The sequence below is a fragment of the Halichoerus grypus genome, chromosome 15 (assembly GCF_964656455.1).
Source record: "Halichoerus grypus chromosome 15, mHalGry1.hap1.1, whole genome shotgun sequence".
In the NCBI taxonomy this organism is placed as follows: Eukaryota; Metazoa; Chordata; class Mammalia; order Carnivora; family Phocidae; genus Halichoerus; species Halichoerus grypus.
Window position 1 is genome coordinate 47,977,869 of NC_135726.1, and position 17,068 is coordinate 47,994,936.

Consider the following 17,068-nt stretch of genomic DNA (forward strand, 5'->3'; position numbering starts at 1 on the left):
AACTCCACCATAACACTTTGGTATACTATTTCAAGGGATTTGTGGTCCTCTGAGACCATAAATGGAATCATAGCAACTCAGGTTAAGCATTTTTATTCCTTTTTTTTTTGGAGGGAGAGAGAGGGGGAGGGAGGGGCAGAGGGAGAGAATCTTAAGCAGGTTCAATGACCAGCACAGAGCCCCACACGGGGTTTGATCCCACAACCCTGAGACCATGGCCTGAGCTGAAATCAGGAGTCAGATGCTTAACCAACTGAGCCACCCTGGCAGCCCAAGAATCTATATCGCTTGAGCATCTCACTTGTTTTCTTAATATGCAGGCAGCAATCACCATGGATCACATATTCCTAATGCCCCTGCTGTATAGAAATTGAGAGGAATGAGCTAAAACACACATAAACAACAGCTAAACATATCAAGCATTTACTGTATGCCTGGCACTGCTCTAAGGGGCTTTATACATATTAACTCATCTGATGTTCATTACAAACCTGAGACAGCCAGAGAGCCAATATTCCATCTGGATCCACAGCCCCTAATCTCAACCACACTATACTGATTCTCAGTCCACACAAAAGGAAGCCCAACACACAGCTCGAGCTGCCAAACTTCAAACAGACGTGGCCAATAATACAAATTTCAACTGATGGAACGCCCTGGAAAAATCCTGGCTCTTACTGATACCAACTTCTGTTGCCATCACTTTCCCATTTCTGAAAGCCTCAGACTGACTAAAATCAGCTAACCATCTCCCTTCTTCCCTTGCTTTGGAAAGCAGGCCCTTAAAGAGCAAAAGATATCCAGTGTGTGATTCCACCTAAACACTAATTTCCTTCTTACCAAATCAGAGTCTAAAATAAAGCTTTAGCATTAATCACTGGAGTTTTATTTCCGTGTCATCTTAGAAAAAGGGAGTGCTCAAGAAGATATGAACAATTTACTAAACTGCTTTGGGTATTTACCAAATTATTTACCAAGTTAATATTAAGTGAAGCAGTGAGGGGCAATGGGGGACCAAATGGTGGGGTATCAATTTGCACGTCTCCCTACATTTCCGGAAAATTTACTGGAACCTCTATATTCTAAAAACAAAAACGTATTTCTTATGCAAAACAAAGCAGGAACTCACCCTTGACTTTAGACGTGCAGCAATAATACTCTCATCCTTCTCGGGGTCCTTTTGGATAATGGTACGACTGGGGAAGGAGAAGGTGAGCATGAGACCCCAGGCTTTTCTTGGAGCGCAGGCTAAATTTGAAAGCACCCTCCAGGGCCACACCTCCCTTACTTGGCACAAAATGGGATGGGAGTAAAAGGAGGAATCGGTCCCCGAGTTCGAAGCTGGTTCCTGGGGACAGGACTCTGAGAATGCGGTAGTGCTGAACATGTAGCTGCCCCCGTGGGGGCCCCAGACAGGCACTTGTAGCTCTGAAACTCCCATCCCAAGTCCAGGCCCGGGCTTTCTGGGGGGACCTTTCATTCTAGGCTCAGTATCTGGCCTCCCTACTGGGGCCATTGGTATGCTGCAGCCACGTGGTTGGGAGGAGAGAAGACGGACGAAGAGGCGGGCCACAGGTCCCCGTGACACACACACACAGCCACAGCAAAGCGCGCTCAGCGTCCACACACCCCCGTCCCCGTCCCCGCAGCTGCGCTGCCCCAGGCGCGCCCTCACGCACACCCCCCCAACACTCCACGTCCACCACTCGCGGTCGCACAATCCCCCTCCTCGCTGCGCGCGCGCTCTGGCGAAACTCCTTCGGGTGCCTGTCAGCGCCCTGTCCTGAGCGCCTGTCTCTGCCCACCCACACTGGCGGGTCCCTCCGGCTGGGGTCCTGCTCAGTAGAGGCCTCTGGCAGCCACGGAGTCCTTCCTCGACCTCAGGGCCTCACCCCACCAGGACAACGACCCTCGGGTGCCGGAAGTGGCGGCTAATTCGGCGTGGTGGCTCCTGGGAAATGCAGTCTCAAAGAGGAAATGCCTCGGAAGCCTAGAGTTCTGCGGCTCAGATTGTTCCCGGCATGCAACTTGGGCCCGCCCCTAACGGAGCTCAGCCCAGTGGTTTGTGGGAGTTCCAGCCCCCCAGGAGTGCGCAGGTGCAGGCTGCTGGTAACTGAGGATTCCCCTGAGAGAGCATTGCCTCTTAGAGCCTCTGTAACTTACTTTTCTCATTATGGAGAAAAATGCAAACGACCATAACTATTAAAGAAGGCAGAGTCTTATATATAGGAAAACCCTACAGTCTCCACCAAAAAACGTGGAATAAACGGATTTAGTGAAGTTGCAGGATACAAACTCAATTGTGTTTCTGTATGCTAACAACAAACCGAAAAACAGATTAAGAAAACAGTCTCATTCACAATAGCATCAAAACCAATACAAACTTAGGAACAAATTTAACCAAGGAGGTGCATGAATTATACTTGATGAAAGAAAGAGCAGAAGACACAAAAATAAATGGAGGGACAGCTCGTGTTCGTGGTTTGGGAGAATATTGTTAAAATGTCTATACTACCAAAAGTGACCGACAAATTTGATGCAATCCCTATCATGTTCCAGTGGCATTTTTCACAGAAATAGAAAAAAAATCCTAAAATTCAGATGGAAGCACAAAAGACTTGGAATAAGCAATCTTGAGCAAGAAGAATAAAGTTGGAGGCATCACACTTCCTGACTTCAAATTATATGATAAAGCCATAGTAATCAAACAGTATGGTCCTGGGATAAAAACAGACACATAGATCAATGGAACAGAATAGAGTGCCCAGAAATAAACCCACACATATACAGTCAAACAATCTTCAACAAGGGAGCTAAGACTACATAATGGGGAAGGATAGTTTCTTGGATAAATAATGCTGGAAAAATAGGATATCCATATGCAAAAGAATTAAATTGGACCCCTTATACCATACACAAAAATCAACTCAAAATGGGTTAAAAAATTAAACATAAGGCTTAAAACTACAAAACCCCTAGAAGAAAACAGAAACATCTTGTTGGTGTTGGTCTTGGCAATGATTTCTAGGATATGACACCAAAAGCACAAGCAACAAAAGCAAAAATAAACAAGTGAGCCTAATTCAAACTCAAAATCTTCTTCATAGCGAAAGAAACAATCAGCAAAATGAAAAGACAACCTAGAGATTAGAAAAAAAATTGTAAACCATATATGCAATAAAGGGTTAATATCCAAAACAATAAGGAACTCCTATAATTTTTAATAGCTCAAATCTATATATATTTAATTTAAAAATGGACAAAGGTCCTGAATAGACATTTCTCAAAGAAGGCATACAAATGACCAATAGGTACATGAAAACGTGCTCAACAACACTAATCATCAGAGGAATGCAAATCAAAACACAATGAGATATGACCTCACATCTGTCAGAGTGGCTATTATTAAAAGAAAAAAGGAAATATAACAAGTGTTGGTGAAGATGTGGAGAAGAGGAAATCTTTGTGTACTGCTGGTGGAAATGTAAATTGGTGCAGCCTCTATGGAAAACAGTACGGAGGGATGTACAGTGTGGCACAAACATACAATGGAATTTATTCATCCTTTAAAAAGAAGGAAATCCTGCCATTTGTGACAACATTGAAAAACCTGGAGGACATTACGGTAAGTGAAATAAGCCAGATAGAGAAGGACAAATATTCTCTTACTTAATGTGGAATCCAAAATAGTCAAGATCATAGATGCAAAGAGTAAAATGGTGGTTGCCAGGGGCTTGGGGAGGGGGAAAGAGGGAGGTGATGGTCAAGAGGTACAAAGTTACAGTTATGCAAGATACATGATCAAGAATTAACATTGTTAGGGCGCCTGGGTGGCTCAGTTGGTTAAGCGACTGCCTTCGGCTCAAGTCATGATCCCGGAGTCCCAGGATCGAGTCCCGGCGTTGGGCTCCCGGCTCAGCGGGGAGTCTCCTTCTCCCTCTGACCCTCTCCCCTCTCATGTTCTCTCTCTCTCAGTTAAATAAATAAAATCTTTAAAAGAAAGAATTAATATTGTTAAATTTTATTGATCTAGATAATTCTGGAAATCTATACAGCATACTGTCTCTAGCTAACAATACTGTGGTGTATATTTAAAATTTGCTAAGAGGGTAGATCTCAAGTGAAAGAAGAAGAAGAAGAAGGAGGAGAAGAAGAAAAGAAGAAGGGGAAGGCGGCAGGAGGAAACTCTGGTAGGTGATGGATATGTCTATGGCCTTGATGGTAGTGATGGCTTCACAGATGTATATTTATCCTCAAACTCATTGAATTGTATACAATAAATATGTGCAGCTTTTTACATGTCAATCATACCTCAATAAAGTTTTTTTAAGTAATTGTACTAATTTACACATTTATGGAAAGCATAGAGTTCCAGTTGGTTTCCGTTCACCTCAGTACTTGGCATTTTCTTTCTTTCTCAGCATAGCCATTCTGATGTGTGGGTAGCAGTCTCTTTGATCAACTTTTCCCATGTTTACTGACCTGTAGACTATCCTCTTTAGTGAAGTGGCTCAGTACATTTTTTTGCCCATTTTTTTTCTTTTGAGATGTATTTTTCTTACTGATTTTTAGAAGTTTTTTTGGTATATTGTGGATATAAATCCCATATCAGTTATACATCTAGATCTATTGAATATATATATATATAGAGAGAAAAAGATATCGTTTCTCATTCCGTGGGTTGATTTTTCACTCCCTTAATGTTGCCATTTGATGAAAAATGTCCTTGATTTTAATATATTACAACTTGCAATATTTTTATTTTATGGTTAATGTTTCTTGTGTCCTGTTAAAAATATCTTTGTTTCAGGGAACCTGGGTGGCTCAGTTGGTTGAGTGTTCGCCTCTTGATTTCAGCTCAGGTCATGATCTCAGGGGTGTGAGATCGAGGTCCATGTCAGGCTCCATGCTCAGCAGGGAGTCTGCTGGAGATTCTCTCTCTCCCTCTCCCTCTGCCCCTCCCCCACTTGCACACATACACTCTCTCTCAAAAAAAGTAAATAAATATTTTTTAAAAATATGTCTTTGTCTCCTCCCAGGTCAAGAAGGTATTCTCTTCTGTTCCCTCTAAAAATTTTATTTTATATTCACAGAGTCCCCAACCATCTGGAATTGATTTGGGGGCAGCATCATTGCATTTAGCATATTTGTCATAAATCAGGTCACCATATATGTAAGGATTTATTACTGGACTCTATTCTGTTCCACTGGTCCATTTATCTTTCCTTGCATCAGTATCTCACTGTCTTTTTTTTTTTTTTAGATTTAATTTTTATTTATTTGACAGAGAGAGAGAGACAGCCAGAGAGGGAACACAAGCAGGGGGAGCAGGAGAGGGAGAAGCAGGCTTCCCGCAGAGCAGGGAGCCTGATGCGGGGCTCGATCCCACAACCCTGGGATCATGACCTGAGCCGAAGGCAGACGCTTAATGACTGAGCCACCCAGGCACCCCAGTATCTCACTGTCTTAAACATTGTACCAGTATAATGGATTTCTATACATGGCAGCAAAAGTCCTCCAGCTTTATTATTCTTCTGTAAGATCGCCTTGGTTATTTTTGGCCCTTTGCATTTTCATATGAGTTGTAGAATTACCTTGTTAATTTCCACAAAATTTTCTGTGACTTTTAATCAGTATTGCATTATATACATTTGGGGAAATTTTTTTTTTTTTAAAGATTTTATTTATTTATTTGAGAGAGAGAGAATGAGAGAGAGAGAGCACATGAGAGGGGGGAGGGTCAGAGGGAGGAGCAGACTCCCTGCAGAGCAGGGAGCCCGATGCGGGACTCGATCCCGGGACTCCAGGATCATGACCTGAGCCGAAGGCAGTTGCTTAACCAACTGAGCCACCCAGGCGCCCTACATTTGGGGAAATTTTTATATATTTACAGTATTGAGCCTTCTAGTCCATGAATGTTATATTCTTTCTTATTTAGGGCTTCTTTAATTTCTTAGAGAAATTTTGTGTTTTTCAGTGTAGTGGGATTGTTCATTTTGTTAAACTCATTCTGAGGTATTAGTCATATTTTAATGTAAATGGTATGATTTCCTTTTTTTTAATTTATTGTAGATATATAGAAATACAATTGGCTTTTATTTATTGACCTATACATAGCAACACTGATAAATTCACTAATTTTGAATTTATATAGATTGTGTACCTAGAAAACCCAAAGCAAATATGTGATTTGCAAGTAATAATAGTTTTGGGACACCTGCATGGCTCAGTAGGTTATGCATCCAACTCTTGGTTTTGGCTCCGGTCATGATCTTGGGGTCGTGAGATCGAGCCCCTCATGAGATCCAAGCTTGCCATGGAGTCTGCTTGAGATTCTCTCTCCCCCTCTTCTTTTGCCCCTCTCCCCACTCTAAAAATAAATAAATAAATATAAAACATAACTTAAAAAATAACAGTTTAGTCCTTCCTTTCTAATTTGTATGTCTCTTAGTTCTTTTTCTCCCCTTATTTCAACAGCTAGGACCTCCGGTACAATGTCGAGTAGAGGTTGTTTAACAGCAGACATCCTTGTTTTATACCTAATGTTAGGGGGATGATTTTAACATTTTGATATTGAGTATGATGCTTGTTGTTGATTTGTTTGGGGGGGTTAGTAAGATATCCCTCAACAGACTCAGGAAGTTGCCTTCTGGTTTCAGTTTTCTATGAGTTTCATCATGAATGGGTCATGCATTTTGTCAAATGTTCTTTACTCACTAATTTTTTATGTACCAAGATGATTGTATAATTTGTTTTTTTTTCTTTATTAGTGTGGTAAAATGCATTCAATGTTAAAAATATATTTCATTCCTGAAATAAACCTCATTTGCTCATGATGTAATATCTTTTTATATATCACTGGATTTGATTTGCTAATGTTTTGTTAAAGATTTTTGCATCTTTGATTATGAGAACTTGGTCTATATTGTTTTCTGTAATATCCACCTGAGATTTTGGAATCAAGTTTATTCTAGGCTCACAAAAAAAGTTAGGAAGTGTTCCCTTTTTATGTTTTCTGGAGGAATTTTTGCAAGATCCATGCAATTTCTTCCACGTGTTTAGGCATAGGGTTTTCTTTATGACAAATTTTTAAATAGATTTTCTCTTTCTTCTTCTGCTAAATAAATTTGCAAATTTTTTCAGTGAATTTGTCTATTTCACCAGATTGTCCAATTTGCCATCTTAACATTTTTCATAATATCTTAAGTTTTTAATGTCTGTATGATCTATATTAATCCTTCATTTTTCGTTCCTGATATTGTTCATTTGTGTTTTCTTTTTGTCTTGGACGAACCAATTTCATAAATAGCAAGATTTTTGATGTAGTTTTTCTCTCTTGTACATTTGTTTCTATTTCACTGATTTCTGTCCTTTATTATCTCTTTCCTTCTAATTTATTTAGGCTTGATGTGATGTCCTTTTCTAGTTCCATGAGATTTGGAAGCTGAATTCTAAGCAGGAAGGTTTTCATTGCATATATTTTACAATATAAGATTTGGGTTATTTGAGGTTAAAGAATTGAACCCTGGCACAAATTAGAAGATGAAAACTAGTTAGGAAGATAACACGGTAATTCAGGGCAAAAAGAATGGGTTGTACTAATGCGGAAGCAATATATAGAGATTGATATAGAGAGGTCATAGAGCCAAAGGCACTTGTGAATAAGTTGGATTGTGAAAGAAAGGGTCAGCGAAATGTATCTTTTCCCTGTGTCCCTCCAGATCTGCTCTCTACCCACTTCTACATTGCTCTGTGCCTCCAAGGTTAATCATTATGGGCTGTATCAATGGACTACACCAGTATAAGACTGGCGAGCAGGAAGAGAGTGAAATTGGATTACATATTTCCCTAGCTCCCTCTCTACCTGATCAATCAAGGTTGGCTTTGACCACCCCCCATACACACACACCATAGGTCTCATTACACCTTTTGCTTGGTAAGCCTTACTTCTCTGTGTCCAGTAACTTCTCCTTGCCTTGCTTTTTCAAACTTGGGTGCTATAATTGTTCCCCCAGGCTTGCCAGCCTCAGAAAACTGTACCATGTTTTATTGTTTTGCCTTAAGCTGCCACATATTTGTATATTATCCCTTTGTCAAATTCTCATCAGCAATCCTTTAAGCAATCCCTTATGTCGGCAATTACCAACACAAGAGGTAATCGGACTGATTTCTAAGGATTTATTGAAGAAATTTATGGGAGCCTGGGGCATTTCCTGAGATACAGGAGAAAGAGAATGGATGGGGCCAGTAGAAAGAAAACTGTCCATTTTTAGATACATTCATATTAGAAATCCCAGCAAATATCCAATGAATATAAGTGTTAAGATAAAGAGAAAGATTATTGCAGGCATTATTAAAAGTCATTTACATATAGATGGAGTGACTTGGATTTGGTTTTTTTTTTTAATTTCATTCATATATTTTTAATGATAAATGCTATCCTTGTTAGAAGATACTTTTCAAATAAATCTGCACGTGCATCTTCAAAAATATTTAAATGACTGGAAAAAAGTGAACTATTCCTCCGAGGGTTATTAAATTTAAAAGAAAAAATACAGAAAATGGCCTTTCTGATTTTTATAACAAAGTAATCCAAAGATCTTTTCCAATTGAGAAGAGCAACTTCCAAACATATATCTAAACATATATGTGTCCAAGGTTTGGACTGCTTTTTGACAACACACAACATAAATCCCGCTTAGGGAATAATTGCCTGGGATGGTGCCGAGTTACCAGGTCATTTAAATCGATGCTGTGTGCGACTGCACACTTAAAATTATTTGCACTGCTCTTATCCCAGCTACAATCTGTTCTCTCTCGCTAATGCAGTGGAGAGAAATTTACTCCAGAATACCAAAGTCCTTCTGATTTCATTTTTACTCCCACATCTGCTGCTGTAAGCACAAGTCCTACAAATAAAACCAAATAAAGAAGCCCATGGAAGCTTTGGGGGAAAGTGGGTTTTAGAGTAAACATCAGTGAAATCTTCAAAGTTCTGTTTCTGACACTTGGTTCTAATTAACTTTAATGGCTGCTTGCAGTTGTTCATTTTGAGAGATTTGGAGGAGATCTTTCTTTCCTCTTACGTCCTTCCTTCCTTCCCTCCTTTTTTTGGACACAGGCATTTGACACAGGATTGAGGCAGAGGGTGTACTTTGGCATTTTTCATTTGAAATGAGGCTGTGGTCTGTGACTCATGTTACTTGCCCCATTAAAGTTGCTGGCTGCAAATCTTTTTTTTTTTTTTTTTTTAAGATTTTATTTATTTATTTGACAGAGAGAGAGATAGCGAGAGCAGGAACACAAGCAGGGGGAGTGGGAGAGGGAGAAGCAGGCTTCCCGCCGAGCAGGGAGCCTGATGTGGGACTCGATCCCAGGACTCTGGGATCATGACCTGAGCTGAAGGCAGACGCTTAACGACTGAGCCACCCAGGCGCCCGCTGGCTGCAAATCTGTTGAAAGTTCTTAGTTTTGTTTTAGTTTCTTATTTCTCAGGGTTTTTTTTCCTCCCCCCCTCCCCCACCGCCCCAGGAGGAGCGGCGTAGGAGCGCACCGCAGGGATCTGCTGGGTTTGGAGACTCCAAACGGGGTCGGGTGCCAGAGATAGAAACGCTCAGTCAGTTCAGGTGAGCACGGAGTGCGGCCGGAGACCGGGGAGACGGGAGTGATTGACTGCTTTCCTCTGCGGGCGCACTGAGGAGTGGGGCCCCAGGTTCTCGGCTCCTCTGGAGCAGAGATTGGGAGGCCGCCATTTTCACTCTCGGCCTCCAAAGCTGTTGTTTTTGTTTTTGTTTAAAGCCAAATAACCAGATGTGTATACATAAAAATAACATTAAGGTGGGGGCGCCTGGGTGGCTCAGTCGGCTGGGTGTCCAACTCTTGGTTTCTGCTCAGGTAGTGATCTCAGGGGTTGTGAGGTCAAGCCCCACATTGGGCTCTGCACTCAGCAGGGGTCTGCCTGACATTCTCTCCCTTTGCCCCTCCCCATGCTCACATTCTCTCTCTCTCTCAAATAAATAAATAAATCTTAAAAAAAAAAAAAGAATATGGGGGCACCTGGGTGGCTCAGTCAGTTAAGCATCTGCCTTCAGCTCAGGTCATAATCCCAGGGTCCTGGGATCAAGCCCTGCATCAGGCTCCCTGCTCAGTGGGGAGTTTGCTTCTCCTTCCCCCTGCTCTTGTGCTCTTGCTTTCTCTCTCTCTCCCTCTCAAATAAATAAATAAAATCTTAAAAAAAAAAAAAAAAAAAGAATATGAAGGTAGAGAAGAGGAGAAGAACTAGGAACAATCCCTGGTGTACTACAAAATTAAGAGATCTAGCTCAAAAGAAATGGGCAGCAAAGAATGTGGGGCAGAAAAGAATGTGGTGGTTCAGAAACTAAGAGAATGAAGTACATCAATAATAAAAGAGGGGCATCTGGCTGGCTCAGTCAGTGGAGTATGCAACTCTTGATCTCAGGGTCATGAGTTTGAGCCCCATATTGGACGTGGAGCCTACTTAAAAATAAACAAACAAATAAATAAATAAAACAGGTCATATTTAAAAAAGAATAAAAGAGTTGCCCATTGTCATTCTGCTTAGATTGTAAATAATATGGGGACTGAGATTTGAGAAAAGTATGTGCAAACAGCAGTCATTAATGACTTATTAAGAGCAATCTTAGGGGGTATCTGGCTGGCTCAGTCAGTGGAGCCCGCAACTATTTATTTTGGGGTCGTGAGTTCAAGCCCTACTTTCAACGTAGAGATTACTTAAAAAAAAAGAGCAATTTTACTGCAGTGAGGATGAAGGCTCAATTATAAGAGCTTAAAGAAGGCACCTGGCTGGGTCAGTCAGAGGAGCATGCGACTCCTGGTCTCGGGTTTGTGAGTTTGAGCCCCATGTTGGGGTGTAGAGATTACTAAAAAAAATAAATAAATATAAGAGTTTGAAGAGAAACTAAGGAAGTGACATCCGGAAACAGTGATTATAGACAGCTTTTTAAAGAAATTTTAAGGTCCCTGACATTTAGTTTCAACTAGGGCCAAGTAGTTCTCAAAATTATGATACTTATGTACTTATGATGGCATGGATTTACTCCACAACCACAGGGATATGCCCTATGCCCTATGATTCTTCTTCTTTTTTTTTTATTATGTTCAGTTATTGAGGTTTATACGGTCTCCACACATCAAACCGATACAACATAGATACTTTAAATATCCTTACATTTTCTGTATTTTAAGGCCCAAATAGCAGCACTACTGTTCAGTTAAGATTTGCAAAATCCGAGCAAGGGAAGGAGCGAGAGCGCTTCAAGATGCGCTGCCTGACTCTACCAACTTCGGGCCCTGGCCCAGGCTGCACGTGCTGGGCATCCCACTGGCCCGAGCCTCCACAGCAGCACAGTGGCAGCGACCCACAAGTTCGTGAACATGCGGGAACCCTCGATGGACACGAAGGCGGTGACCGACAGGGCGGCTCAGACCCTGCTGTGGACTGAGCTCATCCGAGGCCTGGGCATGACCCTGAGCTACCTGTTCCGGGAGCCTGCCACCATCAACTACCCATTCGAGAAGGGCCCACTGAGCCCTTGGTTTCGGGGAGAGCATGCGCTGCGCCGGTACCCATCGGGAGCGGAGCGCTGCATCGCCTCTAAGCCTTGTGAGGCTGTCTGCCCCGCCCCGGCCATCACCACCGAGGCCGAGCCGCGCGCGGGCGGATGGCAGCCGCCGGACCACCCGCTACGACATCGCCATGACCAAGAGCATCTACTGCGGCTTCTGCCAGGAGGCCTGCCCCGTGGACGCCGTCGTGAGGGCCCCAACTTCGAGTTCTCCACCGAGACGCACGAGGAGCTCCTGTACGACAAGGAGAAGCTGCTCAGCAACGGGGACAAGTGGGAGGCCGAGATCGCCGCCACCATCCAGGCCGACTACCTCTACCGCTGACGCCCCCCGCCCGGCTGGCCTGCAGCCCCTGCGGCCCAATAAAAAAGCTCTGCCCTCCCCCCCCCCAAAAAAAGACTTGCAAAATCCATATGATTCCATAATTCCACTTCTGGGTGTTTATCTGAAGGAAACACAATCACAATCTCAAAAAGCTATCCGCACCCCCATGCTTACTGCAGCATTACTTACTGGAAGCAGGGGCGCCTGGGTGGCTCAGTCGTTGAGCGTCTGCCTTCGGCTCAGGTCATGATCCCAGGGTCCTGGGATCGAGCCCCGCATCGGGCTCCCTGCTGGGCGGGAAGCCTGCTTCTCCCTCTCCCACTCCCCCTGCTTGTGTTCCCTCTCTCGCTGTGTCTCTCTCTGTCAAATAAATAAAATCTTAAAAAAAAAAAAAGACATGGAAGCAACCTAAGTGTCTATCAGTGGATGAACAAAGAAAATTACACACACACACACACACACACGAATATTATTCAGCCATAAAAAAGAAGAAAACTTGCCATTTGCAACAACAGAGATGGACCATGAGGTCCTCATGCTTGGTGAAATAAGTCAGAGAAAGACAAATATTTTATGATCTCACTTATATGCGGAATCTTAAAAGAAAACAGTAATGTTATTGTATATATATAATGTCAATTTATCTCAATGAAAAAGAAAAACCAAACTCATAGAAACAGAGATTGGGATTGCCAGAGGTGGGGTATGGGGGGTGAGTGGAATGAGTGAAGGGAGTCAAAAGGTACAAACTTCAAAAGTTATAAAATAAATAATCCCTGGGATTGTAATATACAGCACTGTGACTATAGTTAACAATATCATATATTTGATAAGATCAAAACATATATTTGAAAGTGGCTAAGATAGTAGATCTTAAAAGTTCTTACTGCAAGAAAAAAATGTGTAGCTATGTTTGGCAATGAATGTTAACAAAATTTATTGTGGTTAATCATTTCACAATATATGCAGATATCAAATCATTATGTTGTATACACCTAAAACTAATACAATGCTATATGTCATTTACATCTCATAAAAAAAAAAAAAAAGACTTGCCAGGAGCACCTGGCTGGCTCTGTCAGGGGAGCACGTGGCTCTTGATCTCAGAGTTGTGAGTCTGTGCTCCACATTCAGTTACTTATAAAGAAAATCTTTAAAAAAATTTTTTAAAAAGATTTGCCAAATTTTCTCTAGCTTTGGGACCCGATCAATACTGCCTATTTCATAAGTCATTCAGAAAATGGGTCAGAGCAGCACATTTAAATGGTGTGTATGTTTGTTTTAAAATGTACAGAAACCAGGGGCGCCTGGGTGGCTCAGTCGTTAAGCGTCTGCCTTCAGCTCAGGTCATGATCCCAGGGTCCTGGGATCAAGCCCTGCATTGGGCTCCCTGCTCAGCAGGAAGCCTGCTTCTCCCTCTTCCAATCCCCCTGCTTGTGTTCCCTCTCTCACTGTCTCTCTCTCTCTAATAAATAAATAAAACCTTTAAAAAATAAATAAATAAATAAATAAAATGTATAGAAACCAAAACCAAATAAACACTGTGCTTTTTTTTTTTAAGAGAGAGAGAGAGAGCGAACTGGGTGGGCTAGAGGTGGGCAGAGGGAGAGAGAGGGGGAATCCCAAGCAGACTCCCTGCCCAGTGCAGAGCCTGAGGTGGGACTGGATCCCATTACCCCGAGATCATGGCCCAAGCTGAAATCAAGAGTCGGACACTCAACTGACTGAGCCACCCAGAGGCCCCTAACTCTGTGCTTCTGAGTAGAAGGAGTTGCTAAATGCAGCAATGACTTTCATTTGGGTGACATAGCTGAGACCTCTGTACTACTGGAATCTAATATGAGTTTAACCTGCTATCATCTAACACACAGAAATTAGGAATCCTGATTGATTTAATGATAAACTACAGTCATTATCCAAACTCCATCCATTTCAATGCAAGCTAAACAAGTGAAGTAGGTGGAGATGTGATAGGAGTCACCACATTTGCATCTTTTATTCTTTGATAATATCACTCTTTTTGCAATGCCATATATATGTATCACTTGCAAATTGCTATTGCAAGTCAGATTAATTTCCAAGGACTCTTCCTACAATAACAGTACTCACTCTTCATATTAAGGAGGAAATATATGGATTCTGCTGTTGTCAAGTATGCATCAAAAAATGGAATAAATGACCATAGTTTCTTTTTTTTAAGATTTTTTTTATTTATTTGAGAGACAGACCGAGAGACAGAGACAGAGAGCATGAGCAGGGAGGAAGGGCAGAGGGAGTGAGAGAAGCAGACTCCCCGCTGAGCAGGGAGCCCAACATGGGACTCGATCCCAGGACCCTGGGATCATGACATGAGTCGAAGGCAGATGCTTAACTGACTGAGCCACCCAGGCGTCCCTCTACAGACATTTTTAAAGATAATGAGAATTCAATAAACAACTTTTCAATATTTGACAACTTAGTTCTTTGACAACTTAGTTCAATGACCAATTTTCTTGAAAAATAAAACCTATGAAAATTGGGTGCCTGGGTGGCTCAGATGGTTAAGCGTCTGCCTTCGGCTCAGGTCATGATCCCAGGGTCCTGGGATCAAGTCCCGCATCGGGCTCCCTGCTCAGTGGGGAGCCTGCCTCTCTCTCTCTGTCTCTTATGAATAAATTAATAAAATCTTTAAAAAAAAAAAAACCTATGAAAATTAACACAAGAAGAAATAGAAAGTCTGAATTCTCCTAGCACTATTAAAGAAATTGGACCACTATTTTAAATATTTGCCACAAGAAAACGCCATGCCTGAATTGCTTCACCAGGGAATTCTAAACATTTAAGAAAGAAATAGTATTAATCTTACTCAAACTCATCCAGAGAACAGAAAGAAGGAAACACTCTGCAACTCATTGTAAAAGTCCAGTAATTTTGATATCAAACCTAATAAGGACATTTCAAAATGCATCTCATAAACATAGATGCAAAACTCCTTATCAAAATACCAATAAATCAGAAAAAATAAAAAAAAATCACAACTAAATAGGGTTTATTCAAAAAATGAGAACAGAATTCTTAGCAAACTGAGAACAGAAGAAAACCTCATTATTCTTACAATAACATCTAAAATTTCTACATCCAATCACAATGATGAATTATTAAAATTAATGGTGAAAATTGAAAGCTTTCCCCCCTAAGGTCAGAATTAAGCAAGTATGCCCATTCTCACCATTTTGTTGGAGGTTCTATCCAATGAATTTAAGGCAAGACAAATGAATAAAAGACATATAGATTGGATGAAAATAAATAAACCTGTTATTATTCACAGATGACATCATGGTGTACATAGAAAATAAAATGGAATCTAAAGCAATATACCATAATTTAGCAATGTTGCTGGATTCAAATTCAAAATACAATGCTGATTTTATTTCTATGTACTTTCTAAATACTACCAACAAAGAAATTTTTTTTTTCAACAAAGAAACTTTAAAAGTGATGCCATTTAGGGGCGCCTGGCTGGCTCAGTCAGTGGAGCATGTGACTCTTGTTCACAGGGTTGTAAGTTCAAGCCCCACATTGGGTACAGAGATTGCTTAGGAACAAAATCTTTTTAAAAAAAGTTATGCCATTTAAAATAGCATCAAAAACATCAAATATCTAGGAAAACATCTAATAAATGATGTGTAAGATTCTACACTGAAAACCAAGAGTCATATGCTCCATTGACTGAGCCAGCCAGGCACCCAAGGCAACATTTTGAAAGAGAATTCACAAAAGAATACAGCCAAATAGACAAAAAACATACATAAAGATTCTTCCCTTCAGTAGTCACAGGGGAATGAAAATTAAAATCACAGTGTGGTATCACTACACACTCATCAGTATGGCTAAGATGGGGGGAGAATAGACAATACCAAATGTTGGAATATTCGGAGCAACAGAATTCTCATACACTGCTGGTGGAAATATCAATTCATTGGTACAACCACTTTGGAAAACTGTTTGGTATTGTCTATGAAAGCTAAGGTATGCCTACCAAATGATCCAGCAGTTTTTACTATATTCTCAGAAGAAATTCATGTATAAATGTCCCAAAAGACATGTACAAACATATTTATAACAGCACTCTTCTTTTTTTTTTTTTTTTTTTTAACAGCACTCTTCTAATAGCCAAGCCTGGAAACAATCCAAATGAACATGTACACTAAAAGGATTAAATTGCCTTGTATTTACACAAGAAGAATAAGACATAAGAATAAGAGAATTTCAACTACAGGGATGCCTGGCTGGCTCAGTCATAGAGCATGTGGCTCTTGATCTCGGAGCTTTGAGTCTGAGCCCTACATTTGGTGTAGAGATTACTTAAAAATTTAAAATCTTAAAAACTAAAACTACACACCATAACATATGTAAGTTTCAGAATCATAATGTTGAGCCACAGGATTCAGGTGCAATGGACATACTGCTTGACTCCCTCTATACAGAGCTCAAATAGAGTCATACTAATGTACAGTGTTAGGAATCTGGACAGGGGTTACCTTTGGGATTGGTGACTTCACTACGGTATAAAAATCAATCCTAGGATATTGGTATTAGTCTGTTCTTAATCTGGATTTTGGTTTCATCAGTCATTCATAAATTGTGAGAATGTCAGTCTGCCCACCTATGATTTGGGCCTCTTTCCTTATGAATGCTATACTGCTATAAAATTTATGGGGGGAAAAAAGACATCAGGTCGAGTAAACAAGAGCCTGGAATTTTTGTAGATCTCATCTGTGTTGGGAGCTGGCACAGAAATAACAAGACAATAAAGACTCATGTTTGGGGCACCTGTGAGGCTCAGTCAGGTAAGCGGCTGCCTTCAGCTCAGGTCATGATCTTGGGGTCCGGGAATCGAGCCCCACATCGGGCTCAGTGGGGAGTCTGCTTCTCCTTCTCCCTCTGTGATCTCTCTCGCTCTCACTCTCTCTCAAATAAATAAATAAAATCTCAAAAAAAAAAAAAAAAGACTCACGTTTGCCTGGGGATTGTAATTGCCTCAGAAAAGGAAAAAGACAAATGCATAAAAATATATGCAAATTTGAACAATGCTCACCACTTCCATCACACCACACGTGGATTATCACAGTTTGCCTTCTAGTGTCCTTTGATCTCC

The 17,068-nt window shown here is 41.1% G+C and overlaps 1 protein-coding gene and 1 pseudogene across 8 annotated transcripts in view; one reads left to right on the forward strand and one right to left on the reverse strand.

Moving 5' to 3' along the window:
* The window catches only part of LOC118537544 (uncharacterized), an 89,761-nt gene that overhangs the window by 24,488 nt on the left and 48,205 nt on the right, over positions 1-17,068 (reverse strand). For 6 of the 8 annotated variants that reach the window (XM_078063509.1, XM_036095044.2, XM_036095043.2 and 3 more), the window contains exons 1-2: positions 1,806-2,003; positions 1,130-1,196 (exon numbers count right to left, since the gene is read on the reverse strand). The gene's annotated coding sequence lies outside the window, so the exon portion shown is untranslated. Of the gene's footprint in view, positions 1-1,129; positions 1,197-1,805; positions 2,004-17,068 lie in introns of those variants that run through there. The other 2 variants (XM_036095034.2, XM_036095035.2) reach the window with 2 other exon arrangements.
* On the forward strand, positions 11,286-11,958 carry LOC118537559 (NADH-quinone oxidoreductase subunit I-like; annotated as a pseudogene).